Source organism: Oncorhynchus tshawytscha, linkage group LG03, assembly GCF_018296145.1.
Source record: "Oncorhynchus tshawytscha isolate Ot180627B linkage group LG03, Otsh_v2.0, whole genome shotgun sequence".
Lineage (NCBI taxonomy): Eukaryota > Metazoa > Chordata > Actinopteri > Salmoniformes > Salmonidae > Oncorhynchus > Oncorhynchus tshawytscha.
Genome location: NC_056431.1, coordinates 62,802,642 through 62,821,276, shown reverse-complemented (window position 1 = coordinate 62,821,276; position 18,635 = coordinate 62,802,642).

The following is an 18,635-nucleotide window of genomic DNA, read 5'->3' as shown; positions in this document are numbered from 1 at the left end:
TGTGTGTGTGTGTGTGTGTGTGTGTGTGTGTGTGTGTATGAATGTATGTTGCATGTTGAAGCCAACTAAATTGAGGCCAGGTTTAATCTAAATAACATGTCAAATGGAGAATCTTGTCAGTAATGACTAGCCAAACCCGGACTGATGCTGGTACTTGTAGCTGCTCAAAATGTGTTCCTTCATATTATGCAGCCTTATGTAGTATTGGTACAGAGAGCAGTTATAAGAGGAACCATGAAACCAAGGGTGTGGCTAGTGATCCACTGGGAACAGAAGCTCCACTAACAACTGCCTTATGATACATGCATTAACCCTATCCCTCATGAAACCTGTATTATTTGTTGTTTTAGCCTAACATTAGTGTAGCATGGCATTTTGTCCAACAGTAGTTATAGTAGTTAGAATGCAGGTCTTTACACGACATTATTAGTTAGAATTGTATTTATTTATTTTATTTCACCTTTATTTAAGTCAGTTAAGAACAAATTCTTATTTACAATGACGGCCTACCAAATGTTAAAGCGTCTCCTGCGAGGACGGGGCTGGGATTAAAAATAAATAAATATATATATATATAAATATAGGACAAAACACACATCACGACAAGAGAGACAACACAACACTACCTAAAGAGAGACCTAAGAAAACAAATTAGCAAGGCAGCAACACATGACAACACAGCATGGTAGCAACAAAACATGACACCAATACAACATGATAACAACATGGTAGCAACACAGCATTGTAGCAGCACAAAACATGGTACAAACATTATTGGGCACAGACAACAGCACAAAGGGCAAGAAGGTAGAGACAACAATTCATCACACAAAGCAGCCACAGCTGTCAGTAAGAGTTTCCATGATTGAGTCTTTGAATGAAGAGATTGAGATAAAATTGTCCAGTTTGAGTGTTTGTTGCAGCTCTTTCCAGTCTCTAGCTGCAGCGAACTGAAAAGACGAGTGACCCAGGGTTGTGTGTGCTTTCTGGACCTTTAACAGAATGTGACTGGCACAATGGGTGTTGTATGTGGAGGATGAGGGCTGCAGTAGATATCTTGGATACTTGGGAGTGAGGCCTAAGAGGGTTTTATAAATAAGCATAACCAGTCGATCTTGTGACAGGTGTACAGAGATGACCAGTTTACAGAGAATGCAGGTCTTTTCACTACATTAGTAGTTAGAATGCAGGTCTTTTCTCTACATAAGTAGTTAAAATGCAGGTCTACTTACAATGCAGGCCTTTCACTAACTTAATAGTTAGAATGCAGGTTAGAAAGAGACTTATGTCATGCCTTATTCAAAGTTTACTCAATGCCGTGCTTTGGTTAGTGCACTGTAAAGTCCTTGGAACAAGGAACAAACAGGGACAAGATGTTTCTTGGTCTTTGTGGATTGTAGGGGGAAAATTACAAAATGATTCATGATATCCTGTGTTTACTACTTAGAGAATTGTCTCTTGTTATATGTTAGTGTTTTTTTCTAACCTGATAAAACTTGTCTTTGTGTGACTTAGTCATAAGACTGGGCGTATAGCTAAGATCCATTTGGGTGCACACGCAGCATGTGAGACATCCCATGGTTTTACTATCTGCAGGAAGTCAGCTGTTTGGAAACTTGCAGACAGGAGCACATTTTCGTGTGAACTGTGACAGAGTTAGACAGTTGAGCCCTCGTGCTATCAACCTCTATCTGAATCAGCACAGACAAACCAAACGCCTTTTATAATCTGTTCCGCCCCTTTTTCCACACATCTGCTAAACTGTCACGAAGAAAAGGAGATTGTACTTTCTATAAAAGCAGAGACAACTCTGTTTGTTGGGCTCTTAACTCTGCACTGTTGAGTGGATTGTTAACCACTCCAAGTTTTGCAGATCTTATAATAAAGTTGTTGTTTGAAGAATCAACAGTCTTCCTTATTAACCTATCTCATCAGACACTTTTTGCTATGTTATAATGTCGGATGACAAGGTTGAAGATGATGAACTATGGGCGTCTGTGTTTAACCACTCCAAACCAGGAAGGTGGATAGGGAAGAAGTATCATGATGTAAGGAACACACATTATAGATATTTTGGAAATATTTTTGTGTATGTTATTAAAAATATATATTGTTTGTGCTATTGTCTATTCATGAGGTATGATTATTGTGGTATTTTAAGGAAATCACCAGACAGGCTGATAGGAAGAATCTCAGACATGCACTGGGGGTGGGAAGATTTCCAGTTTGCACATTTTCCAATGTTCTAACCATTTGCAAAGAACAGGCCAATTCTCTAACCATCTAATGAACAGAGACCCTATGCAGTATTCACTGTGACATTAGATACATCTATTGTTTGTGCTACTGTCTATTCATGAGGCATATTTATTGTACTATTTTAATGAAATCAGGACAGACTGAGAGCGGATGCCAGAAGAATCTCAGACATGCACTGGGTGTGGGAAGAATTCCAGTCTGCACATTCTCCAATTTTCTAACCATCTAATGAACAGAGACCCTATGCAGTATTCACTGTGACATTAGATACCTCGGCTCGGCCACTCCTCCACCACAGCTTTACATAGTGCTGGCCCTCGTTTCAGTTTTTTATCACCTCTCCTGGACTCCGCCTTGCCGTGGTGGAGGGTCTTTGTGACTTCAGAGGGAGCAAAATTACTCCTGTATGTATGTATGTATGTATGTGTGTGTGTGTGTGTGTGTGTGTGTGTGTGTGTGTGTGTGTGTGTGTGTGTGTGTGTGTGTGTGTGTGTGCTCAAAATGTGTTCCTTCATATTATGCAGCCTTATGTAGTATTGGTACAGAGAGCAGTTATAAGAGGAACCATGAAACCAAGGGTGTGGCTAGTGATCCACTGGGTACAGAAGCTCCACTAACAGCTGCCTTATGATCCGATCCACGCATTAACCTTAACCCTGATTAACCCTATATTGTTTGTTGTTTTAACCTAGCGTTAGTGTAGCATGTCATTTTTGGCCACCAGTAGTTACTGTAGGTAGTTAGTTAGAATACAGTTCTTTTCACTACATTAGTAGTTAGATTGCAGGTCTTTACATTGCACTAGTAGTTAGAATGCAGGTCTTTTCACTACCTTGGTAGTTAGAATGCAGGTCTTTTCACTACATTGGTAGTTAGAATGCAGGTCTTTACACTACATTAGTAGTTACAATGCAAGTCTTTTCACTACCTTGGTAGTTAGAATGCAGGTCTTTTTACTACCTTGGTAGTTAGAATGCAGGTCTTTTCACTACCTTGGTAGTTAGAATGCAGGTCTTTACACTACATTAGTAGTTACAATGCAAGTCTTTTCACTACCTTGGTAGTTAGAATGCAGGTCTTTTTACTACCTTGGTAGTTAGAATGCAGGTCTTTTCACTACCTTGGTAGTTAGAATGCAGGTCTTTACACTACATTAGTAGTTACAATGCAAGTCTTTTCACTACCTTGGTAGTTAGAATGCAGGTATTTTCACTACATTTAGTAGTAACAATGCAAGTCTTTTCACTACCTTGGTAGTTAGAATGCAGGTATTTTCACTACATTTAGTAGTAACAATGCAAGTCTTTTCACTACCTTGGTAGTTAGAATGCAGGTATTTTCACTACATTTAGTAGTTACAATGCAGGTATTTTCACTACATTTAGTAGTAACAATGCAAGTCTTTTCACTACATTTAGTAGTAACAATGCAAGTCTTTTCACTACAGTAGTAGTTAGAGTAGAGGTCATTTCACTACGTTAGTAGTTAGAATGCAGGTATTTTCATTACGTTAGTAGTTAGAATGCAGGTCTTTTCACTTCATTAGCAGTTAGAATACTGTCACGTTCTGACCTTGGTTCTTTTGTTATGTCTTTGTTTTAGTATGGTCAGGGCATGAGTTGGGTGGGTTGTCAATGTTCCTTTTTCTATGATTTTGGATTTCTGTGTTTGGCCTGGTATGGTTCTCAATCAGAGGCAGCTGTCAATCGTTGTTCCTGATTGAGAACCATACATAGGTAGCCTGGTTTCACTTTTGAGTTGTGGGTGATTATTTTCCGTGTCAGTGTTTGTTCCCACACGGGACTGTTTCGTTCGGTTTTGTTTTTCACGTTGCCGTTTATTGTTTTGTTCAGTGTTCATTATTCTTTTTAAAAACCAAGATGAACACTTACCACGCTGTGTATTGGTCCTATCCTTGCTACTCCTCCTCAGAAGAGGAAGAGGAAAGCCGTTACAAATACAGGTCTTTTCACTCCCTTAGTAGTTACAATGCAGGTCTTTTCGCTACATTGATAGTTAGAATGCAGATCTTTTCACTAATTTAGTAGATACAGTTGAGGACATGTGATTCATTTTTTTCTCAAACTAGAGACTAATGTACTTGTCCTCTTGCTCAGTTGTGCACCGGGGGCCTCCCACTCCTCTTTCTATTCTGGTTAGAGACAGTTTGCGCTGTTCTGTGAAGGGAGTAGTACACTGCGTGGTACGAGATCTTCAGTTTCTTGGCAATTTCTTGCATGGGACAGCCTTCATTTCTCAGAACAAGAATAGACTGACGAGTTTCAGAAGAAAGGTCTTTGTTTCTGGCCATTTTGAACCTGTAATCGAACACACAGATGCTGATGCTCCACATACTCAGCTAGTCTAAAGAAGGCCAGTTTTACTGCTTTTTAAATTAGGACAACAGTTTTCAGCTGTGCTAACATAATTGCTAAAGGGTTTTCTCATGATTCATTTGCCTTTTATAATTATAAACTTGGATTAGCTAACACAATGTGCCATTGGAACACAGGAAGGATAGTTGCTGATAATGGGCCTCGGTACGCCTATGTAGATATTCCATAAGAAAATCTGTAATTTCCAGCTACAATAGCAATTTACAAAATTAACAATGTCTACACTGTATTTTTGATCAATTTTATGTTCTTTTAATGGACAAAAAATGTGCTTTTCTTTCAAAAACAAGAACACTGTTAAATTAAGATTTTACAAGTTCAAACAAACAAATGAAAACTTAACCTCTCTAGGATAGGTGAGATGCTGATGTCCCACCAGGCCAACATCCGGTGAAACTGCAGAGAGCTAACATTCTAAATACACCATTTGTTATAGTAAACATTCTAAATACACCATTTGTTATAGTAAACATTCTAAATACACCATTTGTTATAGTAAACATTCTAAATACACAATTTGTTAAAGTAAACATTCTTGTAAATACATGTATCTTACATCATTTAAAAGATGAACCTTCTTATTAATCCAGCCGCTGTGTCAGATTTCAAAAAGGCTTTACTACGAAAGCAAACATGCTATTTTCTGAGGGCGGCGCCACGCACACACAAGTATTACCAGCATTTTCCAACCAAGCATTAGCGTCATGAAAGTCAGAAATAACAATAAAATAAATCTCTTGCTATTGAAGATCTTCCTCTGGTGGCAATGCCAAGTGTCCTAACTACACAGTGAATGTTCGTTTTGTTTGCTAAAATCAATTTTTATAGCCTAACACAAAACATCTGTAAACCGCTTGCGTCATGATTTGCGTCTCATTCAACTTTGGACGATGCGTTCATGGTAATTACACACACTAAACAAAGTTTATCCAGTCATGGTTGGTTTCATTGCAATCATCTGGTTGTTACTAACACAACCATACTTGATGGTTCTTTTCCCGGGACGTATTGACTGAAACAAACCGATTTGAAGACACCAATAAATTACATCATTGTGCACCAATGGTAGGACCAGTCTATCGTTGACTGACTGTATTTTGGCCCAATGATCATCTTGAAATTTAGCTTGGAAGATAGCCAATGAGCTGAGGTAAACGACAATATGTAATAGTTATACGTTTCAAGACCAGCCTTTGTCATAAACTCTGGCGTAAAAGAGGTTTGTTTGCCATTGCAAATCCTACTTGACGGAGCCACTGGTGTTACGCATAGCAGTACATATTCAATAGAATTTTCAACAAGTTTATATATTTAAAATATGGCGAATAAATCAGGAAAAGCTAAAACAAGTCTAGGTATAGGTACAGATTTAACCCAAAATATAGAGGAAATAGATAGATACAGCGAGACCGAGTTGCTTCAAGAAGATGAATCTTTCAGCGAAGCTAGTTTTGACTCCCAGGTGGAAGACATGTTTCTGCATGGTGAGGATGCCATGCTGGATTGGTAAGTTATAATGCTAATGTCATTGTTTGAAATTAATAATATCAAATATTATTAATTTGAGATTGTTGAGATTTTATTATTTTATTTGCAATATATAAAAATATCATCTAATGAATTGTGTAAAGTGCACATTGGCTACTGTGTGTGTGTGTGTGTGTGTGTGTGTGTGTGTGTGTGTGTGTGTGTGTGTGTGTGTGTGTGTGTGTGTGTGTGTGTGTGTGTGATATTTTTAAAGGTATTTTACATAAACATGGAATGGAACAGCCCTTCACCATAGTGATTATGTTCCCTGTACTCTATGCATATATTTGTTTATGTTAAGTGTTGATACAGGGCTCATACGTGAAAGTATTGTTACTGATTTTTAAAAATCTTTCACAGTGACAGTGATTCTGATTATGAGCCGCCAATGTCTAGGTGTCCATCTCCCTCTGAAGCTGGTTCATCCAGCCGGACCCCCGCTGTCTCCGGCTCCACACCTACCTGGCCATCTAGAGGTGTGAAGTCAGTAACAAAGAAGAGGAGGTGGGGAAGAGAGAAACCTGCAGACAGAGGGCCAGAGGGTCATTGGCACTCTGTGTTAGAAGATGATGTGGAACCAAATCCACCAGTTTTTAGACCCAAAAGGCAGCCAGGACCTCCACTAGACATGACTGCAAAGTACAGCCCCCTTCAACCTTTTCAACTGTTTTTCACCTCGTCAGTTGTTGATTCCCTGGTGGCGAACACCAATAAATATGGGGCTAAGAAACAGGCAGGAAAGAAAGAGGCATGGAAGACCATTTCCATGTCAGGCCTTTTCTGCTACTTTTCAATGGTCATTTACAAGGGGCTGGTGAAGTTGAAAACTCTAAGGGACTACTGGAAAACGTCAGCTCTCTATCAACTGCCTTTCCCCATGACTGTCATGTCTTGTAAAAGGTTTCTGACTATCTCACGGCACTTCACATCAGTGACCCAGAAGTTGATGGGGAGAATGACAAGAAGAGAGGCACACCAAGGTTTGATAGGCTGTGCAAAATCAAACCTCTCTACCCCAACATCGTTGAGGCCTGCAAGACCTATTTTCAGCCCGCCCAGAACCTGTCCATCAATGAGAGGATGGTAGTCTCAAAGGCTAGAATCAGCCTCAAACAATACATGCGTAACAAACCAACCAAATGGGGTTACAAACTGTTTGTTTTGGCTGGCAATTTTTTTGTTTATGAGGGGAAAAACAGTTTTGCTACCGGTAATGGACTGAGTTATGATTCCGTTATGGAGTTATTGGATTTTCAACTGCTGGGGAAGGGCTACAAACTGTTTGTGGACAACTTCAACACAAGCCCTACCCTGTTTACAGAGCTGAGGAAGCGGGATGTGCGGGCTTGTGGCACCATTCGGACCAACAGAGTGGGCTTTCCAAAGACAAAGATGAACGACATGACTAAGCGGGCTGAGCGGGGTACCATGCGATGGATCTGTGAAGATGGCCTGCTCTTTGTGAAGTGGATGGATACCAGAGAGGTGGTCATGTGCTCCAGTATCCACAAGTCCTTTAGTGGAGATCACGTCGTCAGGCGTGTGAAGGACGGTGCCGGGGCATAGACCACAAAAAAAATCCCCATTCCAACTACTGTGAAGGACTACAACAAGAGCATGGGAGGTGTGGATCTGTCAGATGCGCTGATAGGATAATACAATGTTCTCCACGACCTCAGGTCTCCCAACTGGAAGCCTGAGGTAGGGGGAGAATCTATCAAATAGCACACCTCTAACTTTGAACAGTATTAAAGCAATAAGTTGTGCAATATAGTTTGTGTGTTTCTTGTTTGAAGTGCAGTAGTGTAATAATCAGGTTCTCTTCTTTATAAGTGTGTTATTCTATTTGTGTATTTGTGGGATATAGGATTTGTTCCATTTTGTTTTATTTGTTTGTTTTTTGTTAGCAATAGGGTAATAGTGTAATAATTCGTTTATCTTTTTTATTTGTATTTATAAACTACAATTTATTTGTATTTGGCTTTGTTAAATCTTTTTGATATTTATGAGTCTTATTTTTGTATATATTTTTATATGTTATAGTTTTAAATGTTATGACTATTTATTTGTGTTGTTCCAAATGTCTGAATAAAAATGTGTTAGTGCAGAATGGTGCTTTTTTGGGGGGCGGGGGTGGCATACAAGCAAGCACCGCCACTGCAGAAAGAGAAAGAGAGGCTTCTGTGCAAGGCAGAGATCAACATGCGCGCTGTATAAGTGAGAGAGATAAAGCATGCACAGAGAAAGAAGGACAAGAAACAGATCCAGAGCGAGAGGAACACCAAACAGATCTAGAGGGAGAGGAACAACAAACAGATCCAGAGAGGGAGAGACAACAAACAGATCCAGAGAGAGAGGGACAACAGACAGATCCAGAGAAAGAAGGACAAGAAACAGATCCAGAGCGAGAGGAACACCAAACAGATCTAGAGGGAGAGGAACAACAAACAGATCCAGAGAGGGAGAGACAACAAACAGATCCAGAGACAACAAACAGATCCAGAGAGAGAGGGACAACAAACATATCGATAGAGAGAGGGACAACAAACAGATCCAGAAAGAGAGAGACAACAAACAGATCCAGAGAGGGAGAGGGACAACAAACAGATCTAGAGGGAGAGGAACAACAAACAGATCCAGAGAGAGAGGGACAACAAACAGATCCAGACAGGGAGGGACAACAAACAGATCCAGAGAGAGAGGGACAACAAACAGATCCAGACAGGGAGGAACAACAAACAGATCCAGAGAGAGAGGGACAACAAACAGATCCAGATAGAGAGGGACAACAAACAGATCCAGAGAGAGAGGGACAACAAACAGATCCAGAGAGAGAGGGACAACAGACAGATCCAGACAGGGAGGAACAACAAACAGATCCAGAGAGAGAGGGACAACAAACAGATCCAGAGAGGGAGGGACAACAAACAGATCCAGAGAGAGAGGGACAACAAACAGATCCAGAGAGGGACAACAAACAGAGAGAGAGAGGGACAACAAACAGATCCAGAGAGAGAGGGACAACAAACACAGATCAACAGATCCAGAGAGAGGGACAACAAACAGATCCAGAGAGAGAGGGACAACAAACAGATCCAGAGAGAGAGGGACAACAAACAGATCCAGAGAGAGAGGGACAACAAACAGATCCAGAGAGAGGGACAACAATTAGATCCAGAGAGGGACAACAAACAGATCCAGAGAGAGAGGGACAACAAACAGATCCAGAGAGAGAGGGACAACAAACAGATCCAGAGAGAGAGGGACAACAAACAGATCCAGAGAGAGAGGGACAACAAACAGATCCAGAGAGAGAGGGACAACAAACAGATCCAGAGAGAGAGGGACAACAAACATATCGATAGAGAGAGGGACAACAAACAGATCCAGAAAGAGAGAGACAACAAACAGATCCAGAGAGGGAGAGGGACAACAAACAGATCTAGAGGGAGAGGAACAACAAACAGATCCAGAGAGAGAGGGACAACAAACAGATCCAGAGAGAGAGAGGAACACCAAACAGATCTAGAGGGAGAGGAACAACAAACAGATCCAGAGAGGGAGAGACAACAAAAAGATCCAGAGAGAGAGGGACAACAAACATATCCATAGAGAGAGGGACAACAAACAGATCCAGAGAGGGAGGGACAACAAACAGATCCAGAGAGGGAGGGACAACAAACAGATCCAGACAGGGAGGGACAACAAACAGATCCAGAGAGAGAGGGACAACAAACAGATCCAGACAGGGAGGGACAACAAACAGATCCAGAGAGAGAGGGACAACAAACAGATCCAGAGAGAGAGGGACAACAAACAGATCCAGAGAGAGAGGGACAACAAACAGATCCAGACAGGAGGGACAACAAACAGATCCAGAGAGAGAGGGACAACAAACAGATCCAGAGAGAGAGGGACAACAAACAGATCCAGACAGGGAGGGACAACAAACAGATCCAGAGAGAGAGGGACAACAAACAGATCCAGAGAGAGAGGGACAACAAACAGATCCAGAGGGGGACAACAAACAGATCCAGAGAGAGAGGGACAACAAACAGATCCAGAGAGAGAGGGACAACAAACAGATCCAGAGAGAGAGGGACAACAAACAGATCCAGAGAGAGAGGGACAACAAACAGATCCAGACAGGTAGGGACAACAAACAGATCCAGAGAGAAAGGGACAACAAACAGATCCAGAGAGAGAGAGAGACAACAAACAGATCCAGAGAGAGGGACAACAAACAGATCAAGACAGGGAGGGACAACAAACAGATCTAGACAGGGAGGGACAACAAACAGATCCAGAGAGAGAGGGACAACAATTAGATCCAGAGAGAGAGGGACAACAATTAGATCCAGAGAGAGACAACAAACAGATCCAGAGAGAGGGGACAACAAACAGATCCAGAGAGAGAGGGACAACAAACAGATCCAGAGTGAGAGGGACAACAAACAGATCCAGAGAGAGAGGGACAACAATTAGATCCAGAGAGAGAGGGACAACAAACATATCCAGAGAGAGAGGGACAACAAACAGATCCAGAGAGAGGGACAACAAACAGATCCAGAGAGGGACAACAAACAGATCCAGAGAGAGAGGGACAACAAACAGATCCAGAGAGAGAGGGACAACAAACAGATCCAGAGAGAGAGGGACAACAAACAGATCCAGAGAGAGAGGGACAACAAACAGATCCAGAGAGAGAGGGACAAGAAACAGATCCAGAGAGAGAGGGACAACAAACAGATCCAGAGAGAGAGGGACAACAAACAGATCCAGAGAGAGAGGGACAACAAACAGATCCAGAGAGAGAGGGACAACAAACAGATCCAGACAGGTAGGGACAACAAACAGATCCAGAGAGAAAGGGACAACAAACAGATCCAGAGAGAGAGAGACAACAAACAGATCCAGAGAGAGGGACAACAAACAGATCCAGACAGGGAGGGACAACAAACAGATCCAGAGAGAGAGGGATAACAAACAGATCCAGAGAGAGAGGGACAACAAACAGATCCAGAGAAAGAGGGACAACAAACAGATCCAGAGAGAGAGGGACAACAAACAGATCCAGAGTGAGAGGGACAACAAACAGATCCAGAGAGAGAGGGACAACAAACAGATCCAGAGAGAGAGGGACAACAAACAGATCCAGAGAGAGAGGGACAACAAACAGATCCAGAGTGAGAGGGACAACAAACAGATCCAGAGAGAGAGGGACAACAAACAGATCCAGAGAGAGAGGGACAACAAACAGATCCAGAGAGAGAGGGGACAACAAACAGATCCAGAGAGAGAGGGACAACAAACAGAAGAGAGAGAGGGACAACAAACAGATCCAGACAACAAACAGATCCAGAGAGAGAGGGACAACAAACAGATCCAGAGAGAGAGGGACAACAAACAGATCCAGAGAGAGAGGGACAACAAACAGATCCAGACATGGATCCAGGGACAACAAACAGATCCAGAGAGAAAGGGACAACAAACAGATCCAGAGAGAGAGGGACAACAAACAGATCCAGAGAGAGGGACAACAAACAGATCCAGACAGGGAGGGACAACAAACAGATCCAGAGAGAGAGGGACAACAAACAGATCCAGAGAGAGAGGGACAACAAACAGATCCAGAGAAAGAGGGACAACAAACAGATCCAGAGAGAGAGGGACAACAAACAGATCCAGAGTGAGAGGGACAACAAACAGATCCAGAGAGAGAGGGACAACAAACAGATCCAGAGAGAGAGGGACAACAAACAGATCCAGAGAGAGAGGGACAACAAACAGATCCAGAGTGAGAGGGACAACAAACAGATACAGAGAGAGAGGGACAACAAACAGATCCAGAGAGAGAGGGACAACAAACAGATCCAGAGAGAGAGGGACAACAAACAGATCCAGAGAGAAAGGGACAACAAACAGATCCAGAGAGAGAGAGACAACAAACAGATCCAGAGAGAGGGACAACAAACAGATCCAGACAGGGAGGGACAACAAACAGATCCAGACAGGGAGGGACAACAAACAGATCCAGAGAGAGAGGGACAACAAACAGATCCAGAGAGAGAGGGACAACAAACAGATCCAGACAGGGAGGGACAACAAACAGATCCAGAGAGAGAGGGACAACAAACAGATCCAGAGAGGGAGGGACAACAAACAGATCCAGAGAGAGAGGGACAACAAACAGATCCAGAGAGAGACAACAAACAGATCCAGAGAGAGAGGGACAACAAACAGATCCAGAGAGAGAGGGACAACAAACAGATCCAGAGAGAGAGGGACAACAAACAGATCCAGAGAGAGAGGGACAACAAACAGATCCAGAGAGAGGGACAACAAACAGATCCAGAGAGAGAGGACAACAAACAGATCCAGAGAGAGAGGGACAACAAACAGATCCAGAGAGAGAGGGACAACAAACAGATCCAGAGAGAGAGGACAGATCCAGAGAGAGAGGGACAACAAACAGATCCAGACAGGGAGGGACAACAAACGTATCCAGACAGGGAGGGACAACAAACATATCCAGACAGGGAGGGACAGCAAACAGATCCAGAGAGAGAGGGACAACAAACAGATCCAGAGAGAGAGGGACAACAAATAGATCCAGACAGGGAGGGACAACAAACAGATCTAGACAGGGAATGACAACAAACAGATCCAGACAGAGACGGACAACAAACAGATCCAGACAGGGAGGGACAACAAACATATCCAGACAGGGAGGGACAACAAACAGATCCAGAGAGAGAGGGACAACAAACAGATCCAGACAGGGAGGGACAACAAACAGATCCAGAGAGAGAGGGACAACAAACAGATCCAGAGAGAGAGGGACAACAAACAGATCCAGAGAGAGGGACAACAAACAGATCCAGAGAGGGAGGGACAACAAACAGATCCAGAGAGAGGGACAACAAACAGGGACAACAAACAGATCCAGAGAGGGAGGGACAACAAACAGATCCAGAGAGAGAGGGACAACAAACAGATCCAGAGAGAGAGGGACAACAAACAGATCCAGAGAGAGAGGGACAACAAACAGATCCAGAGAGAGAGGGACAACAAACAGATCCAGAGAGAGAGGGACAACAAACAGATCCAGAGAGAGAGGGACAACAAACAGATCCAGACAGGGAGGGACAACAAACAGATCCAGAGAGAGAGGGACAACAAACAGATCCAGAGAGAGAGGGACAACAAACAGATCCAGAGAGAGAGGGACAACAAACAGATCCAGAAGACAGATCCAGAGAGAGAGGGACAACAAACAGATCCAGAGAGAGAGGGACAACAAACAGATCCAGAGAGAGAGGGACAACAAACAGATCCAGAGAGAGAGGGACAACAAACAGATCCAGAGAGAGAGAGGACAACAAACAGATCCAGAGAGAGAGGACAACAAACAGATCCAGAGAGAGAGGGACAACAAACAGATCCAGAGAGAGAGGGACAACAAACAGATCCAGAGAGAGAGGGACAACAAACAGATCCAGAGAGAGAGGGACAACAAAAACAGATCCAGAGAGAGAGGGACAACAAACAGATCCAGAGAGAGAGGGACAACAAACAGATCCAGAGAGAGAGGGACAACAAACAGATCCAGAGAGAGAGGGACAACAAACAGATCCAGAGAGGGACAACAAACAGATCCAGAGAGAGGGACAACAAACAGATCCAGAGAGAGAGGGACAACAAACAGATCCAGAGAGAGAGGGACAACAAACAGATCCAGAGAGAGAGGGACAACAAACAGATCCAGAGAGAGAGGGACAACAAACAGATCCAGAGAGAGAGGGACAACAAACAGATCCAGAGAGAGAGGGACAACAAACAGATCCAGAGAGGGAGGGACAACAAACAGATCCAGAGAGAGAGGGACAACAAACAGATCCAGAGAGAGAGGGACAACAAACAGATCCAGAGAGAGAGGGACAACAAACAGATCCAGAGAGAGAGGGACAACAAACAGATCCAGAGAGGGAGGGACAACAAACAGATCCAGAGAGAGAGGGACAACAAACAGATCCAGAGAGAGAGGGACAACAAACAGATCCAGAGAGAGAGGGACAACAAACAGATCCAGACAGGGAGGGACAACAAACAGATCCAGAGAGAGAGGGACAACAAACAGATCCAGAGAGAGGGAGGGACAACAAACAGATCCAGAGAGAGAGGGACAACAAACAGATCCAGAGAGAGAGGGACAACAAACAGATCCAGAGAGAGAGGGACAACAAACAGATCCAGAGAGAGAGGGACAACAAACAGATCCAGAGAGAGAGGGACAACAAACAGATCCAGAGAGGGAGGGACAACAAACAGATCCAGAGAGAGAGGGACAACAAACAGATCCAGACAGAGAGGGACAACAAACAGATCCAGACAGGGAGGGACAACAAACAGATCCAGACAGGGAGGGACAACAAACAGATCCAGACAGGGAGGGACAACAAACAGATCCAGACAGGGAGGGACAACAAACATATCCAGACAGGGAGGGACAGCAAACAGATCCAGAGAGAGAGGGACAACAAACAGATCCAGAGAGGGAGGGACAACAAACAGATCCAGTCTGGGAGGTACAACAAACAGATCCAGACAGAGAGGGACAACAAACAGATCCAGACAGGGAGGGACAACAAACAGATCCAGACAGGGAGGGACAACAAACAGATCCAGAGAGAGAGGGACAACAAACAGATCCAGACAGGGAGGGACAACAAACAGATCCAGACAGGGAGGGACAACAAACAGATCCAGAGAGAGAGGGACAACAAACAGATCCAGAGAGAGAGGGACAACAAACAGATCCAGAGAGAGAGGGACAACAAACAGATCCAGAGAGAGAGGGACAACAAACAGATCCAGAGAGAGAGGGACAACAAACAGATCCAGAGAGAGAGGGACAACAAACAGATCCAGAGAGAGAGGGACAACAAACAGATCCAGAGAGAGAGGGACAACAAACAGATCCAGAGAGAGAGGGACAACAAACAGATCCAGAGAGGGAGGGACAACAAACAGATCCAGAGAGAGAGGGACAACAAACAGATCCAGAGAGAGAGGGACAACAAACAGATCCAGAGAGAGAGGGACAACAAACAGATCCAGAGTGAGAGGGACAACAAACAGATCCAGAGAGAGAGGGACAACAAACAGATCCAGAGAGAGAGGGACAACAAACAGATCCAGACAGGGAGGGACAACAAACAGATCCAGAGAGAGAGGGACAACAAACAGATCCAGAGAGAGAGGGACAACAAACAGATCCAGAGAGAGAGGAGAGACAACAAACAGATCCAGAGAGAGAGGGACAACAAACAGATCCAGAGTGAGAGGGACAACAAACAGATCCAGAGAGAGAGGGACAACAAACAGATCCAGAGAGAGAGGACAACAAACAGATCCAGAGTGGGAGAGACAACAAACAGATCCAGAGAGAGAGGGGACAACAAACAGATCCAGAGAGGGAGGGACAACAAACAGATCCAGAGAGAGAGGGACAACAAACAGATCCAGAGAGAGAGGACAACAAACAGATCCAGAGAGAGAGGGACAACAAACAGATCCAGAGAGAGAGGGACAACAAACAGATCCAGAGAGAGAGGGACAACAAACAGATCCAGAGAGAGAGGGACAACAAACAGATCCAGAGAGAGAGGGACAACAAACAGATCCAGAGAGAGAGGGACAACAAACAGATCCAGAGAGAGAGGGACAACAAACAGATCCAGAGAGGGAGGGACAACAAACAGATCCAGAGAGAGAGGACAACAAACAGATCCAGAGAGAGGGACAACAAACAGATCCAGAGAGAGAGGGACAACAAACAGATCCAGAGAGAGAGGGACAACAAACAGATCCAGAGAGAGAGAGGACAACAAACAGATCCAGAGAGAGAGGGACAACAAACAGATCCAAAGAGAGAGGGACAACAAACAGATCCAGAGAGGGAGGGACAACAAACAGATCCAGAGAGGGAGGGACAACAAACAGATCCAGAGAGAGAGGGACAACAAACAGATCCAGAGAGAGAGGGACAACAAACAGATCCAGAGAGAGAGGGACAACAAACAGATCCAGAGAGAGAGGGACAACAAACAGATCCAGAGAGAGAGGGGCAACAAACAGATCCAGAGAGGGAGGGACAACAAACAGATCCAGAGAGAGAGGGACAACAAACAGATCCAGAGAGAGAGGGACAACAAACAGATCCAGAGAGAGGAGGGACAACAAACAGATCCAGAGAGAGAGGGACAACAAACAGATCCAGAGAGAGAGGGACAACAAACAGATCCAGAGAGAGAGGGACAACAAACAGATCCAGAGAGAGAGGGACAACAAACAGATCCAGAGAGGGAGGGACAACAAACAGATCCAGAGAGAGAGGGACAACAAACAGATCCAGAGAGAGAGGGACAACAAACAGATCCAGAGAGAGAGGGACAAGAAACAGATCCAGAGAGAGAGGGACAACAAACAGATCCAGAGAGAGAGAGGGACAACAAACAGATCCAGAGAGAGAGGGACAACAAACAGATCCAGAGAGAGAGGGACAACAAACAGATCCAGAGAGAGAGGGACAACAAACAGATCCAGAGAGAGGAGGGACAACAAACAGATCCAGAGAGAGGGGACAACAAACAGATCCAGAGAGAGAGGGACAACAAACAGATCCAGAGAGAGAGGGACAACAAACAGATCCAGAGAGAGGGACAACAAACAGATCCAGAGAGAGAGGACAACAAACAGATCCAGAGAGAGAGGGACAACAAACAGATCCAGAGAGAGAGGGACAACAAACAGATCCAGAGAGAGAGGGACAACAAACAGATCCAGAGAGAGAGGGACAACAAACAGATCCAGAGAGAGAGGGACAACAAACAGATCCAGAGAGAGAGGGACAACAAACAGATCCAGAGAGAGGGACAACAAACAGGGACAACAAACAGATCCAGAGAGAGGGGACAACAAACAGATCCAGAGAGAGGGGACAACAAACAGATCCAGAGAGAGGGACAACAAACAGATCCAGAGAGAGAGGGACAACAAACAGATCCAGAGAGAGGGGACAACAAACAGATCCAGAGAGAGGGACAACAAACAGATCCAGGGAGAGAGGGACAACAAACAGATCCAGGGAGAGAGGGACAACAAACAGATCCAGAGAGAGAGGGACAACAAACAGATCCAGAGAGAGAGGGACAACAAACAGATCCAGAGAGAGAGGGACAACAAACAGATCCAGAGAGAAATACATTTGAGTAGAGAACTCTGTCCACAAAAATGCAGCTTTCTGCTTTCCATGTAGAGTTTTTATCAAAAATGTTACATTTGATTATTTTGTCAGTAATGGCTGCAAAAATGTGAAAAAAAGTGTGTTTATCTTCGGTAAACATGAGATGACAAGTCTTGCAGCCATTGCAGCCAAGCCGATTTATCCCTACTTTTCTAATGGAGATTTTCACCTCTGTGATATGAAATGGCTCACATCAGATGTGTCTTTTACAACAGTGTTTTTTACATTTTGGCAAATGTTTCAACAAGGTGTATTACATTGTCTGCTTCTTTACAGTAGTTGATAGGCTTGCTATTGTGGCATGTTTTTCTGTTGGTCATGTAATTTTACTGTTAAAAAAACAAATTTAATCATTTATTAATCGCTAAATGGGAGTTGGTTGGTTAGTCAGCAGCAAAATGTACCAAAATGTGTAGCCCTAGTTGCTCCCCAACCCTGTAAAAACATCAGTTGTTATCTTTTTTCCATGTAGTACAACTGTTCTTACCTTCTTTCTCCTTTGTGTTGGAAAAATTACTGAACTGTGGAATGACACAGCTGAATGCTTCAAAGCCATAAAGCCATGTGGGTTGGGTTGAAGCACTCCAATTTCAGCCACTCCCATGAGGATCAGTCCCCATGGGAACTTTCCACTGACAGCCTCTCAGCCGCTAGTCTATGGTTACATGGTCTGTATAGTAATCATGTTAGGAGTCTGGGCAGAGGCAGTGTTCTGAATCTGATGTAGAGGGCAGAGGATGTAAAGAGTAACTTCTTTGAGGAGAGGAACATTTTTTTTGTTATTACAGTGTCTGATGTACTGTGTTTTTCTTGTGATATTTTGTAAAAACTTCCTCAGCAACTCAGTATCACGCCTCTGTCACTGGTTGCACATCACAGGGAGACAAACATTTCATTTTTGTTATTTGATTTCACCTGTGTTAGCTTATCACCTGGTCTCATCAGCTCCTTATTTAGTTCAGTTCATTCTGTTTGTGCCTTTGTGAGGTATTGTTTGTTTTGACTCTACTAAGCCTTTTCCTAGCTCGTTTGTGAGAACCAGTTGTAGGCTTTGTTTCACCTGCCTGTTTGCCTACCTGTGATCACGGTTCCTGCCTTCTGCAAAGGAGAAATAAACACCTGCCGCGCTCTGCGTGTGAATCTAC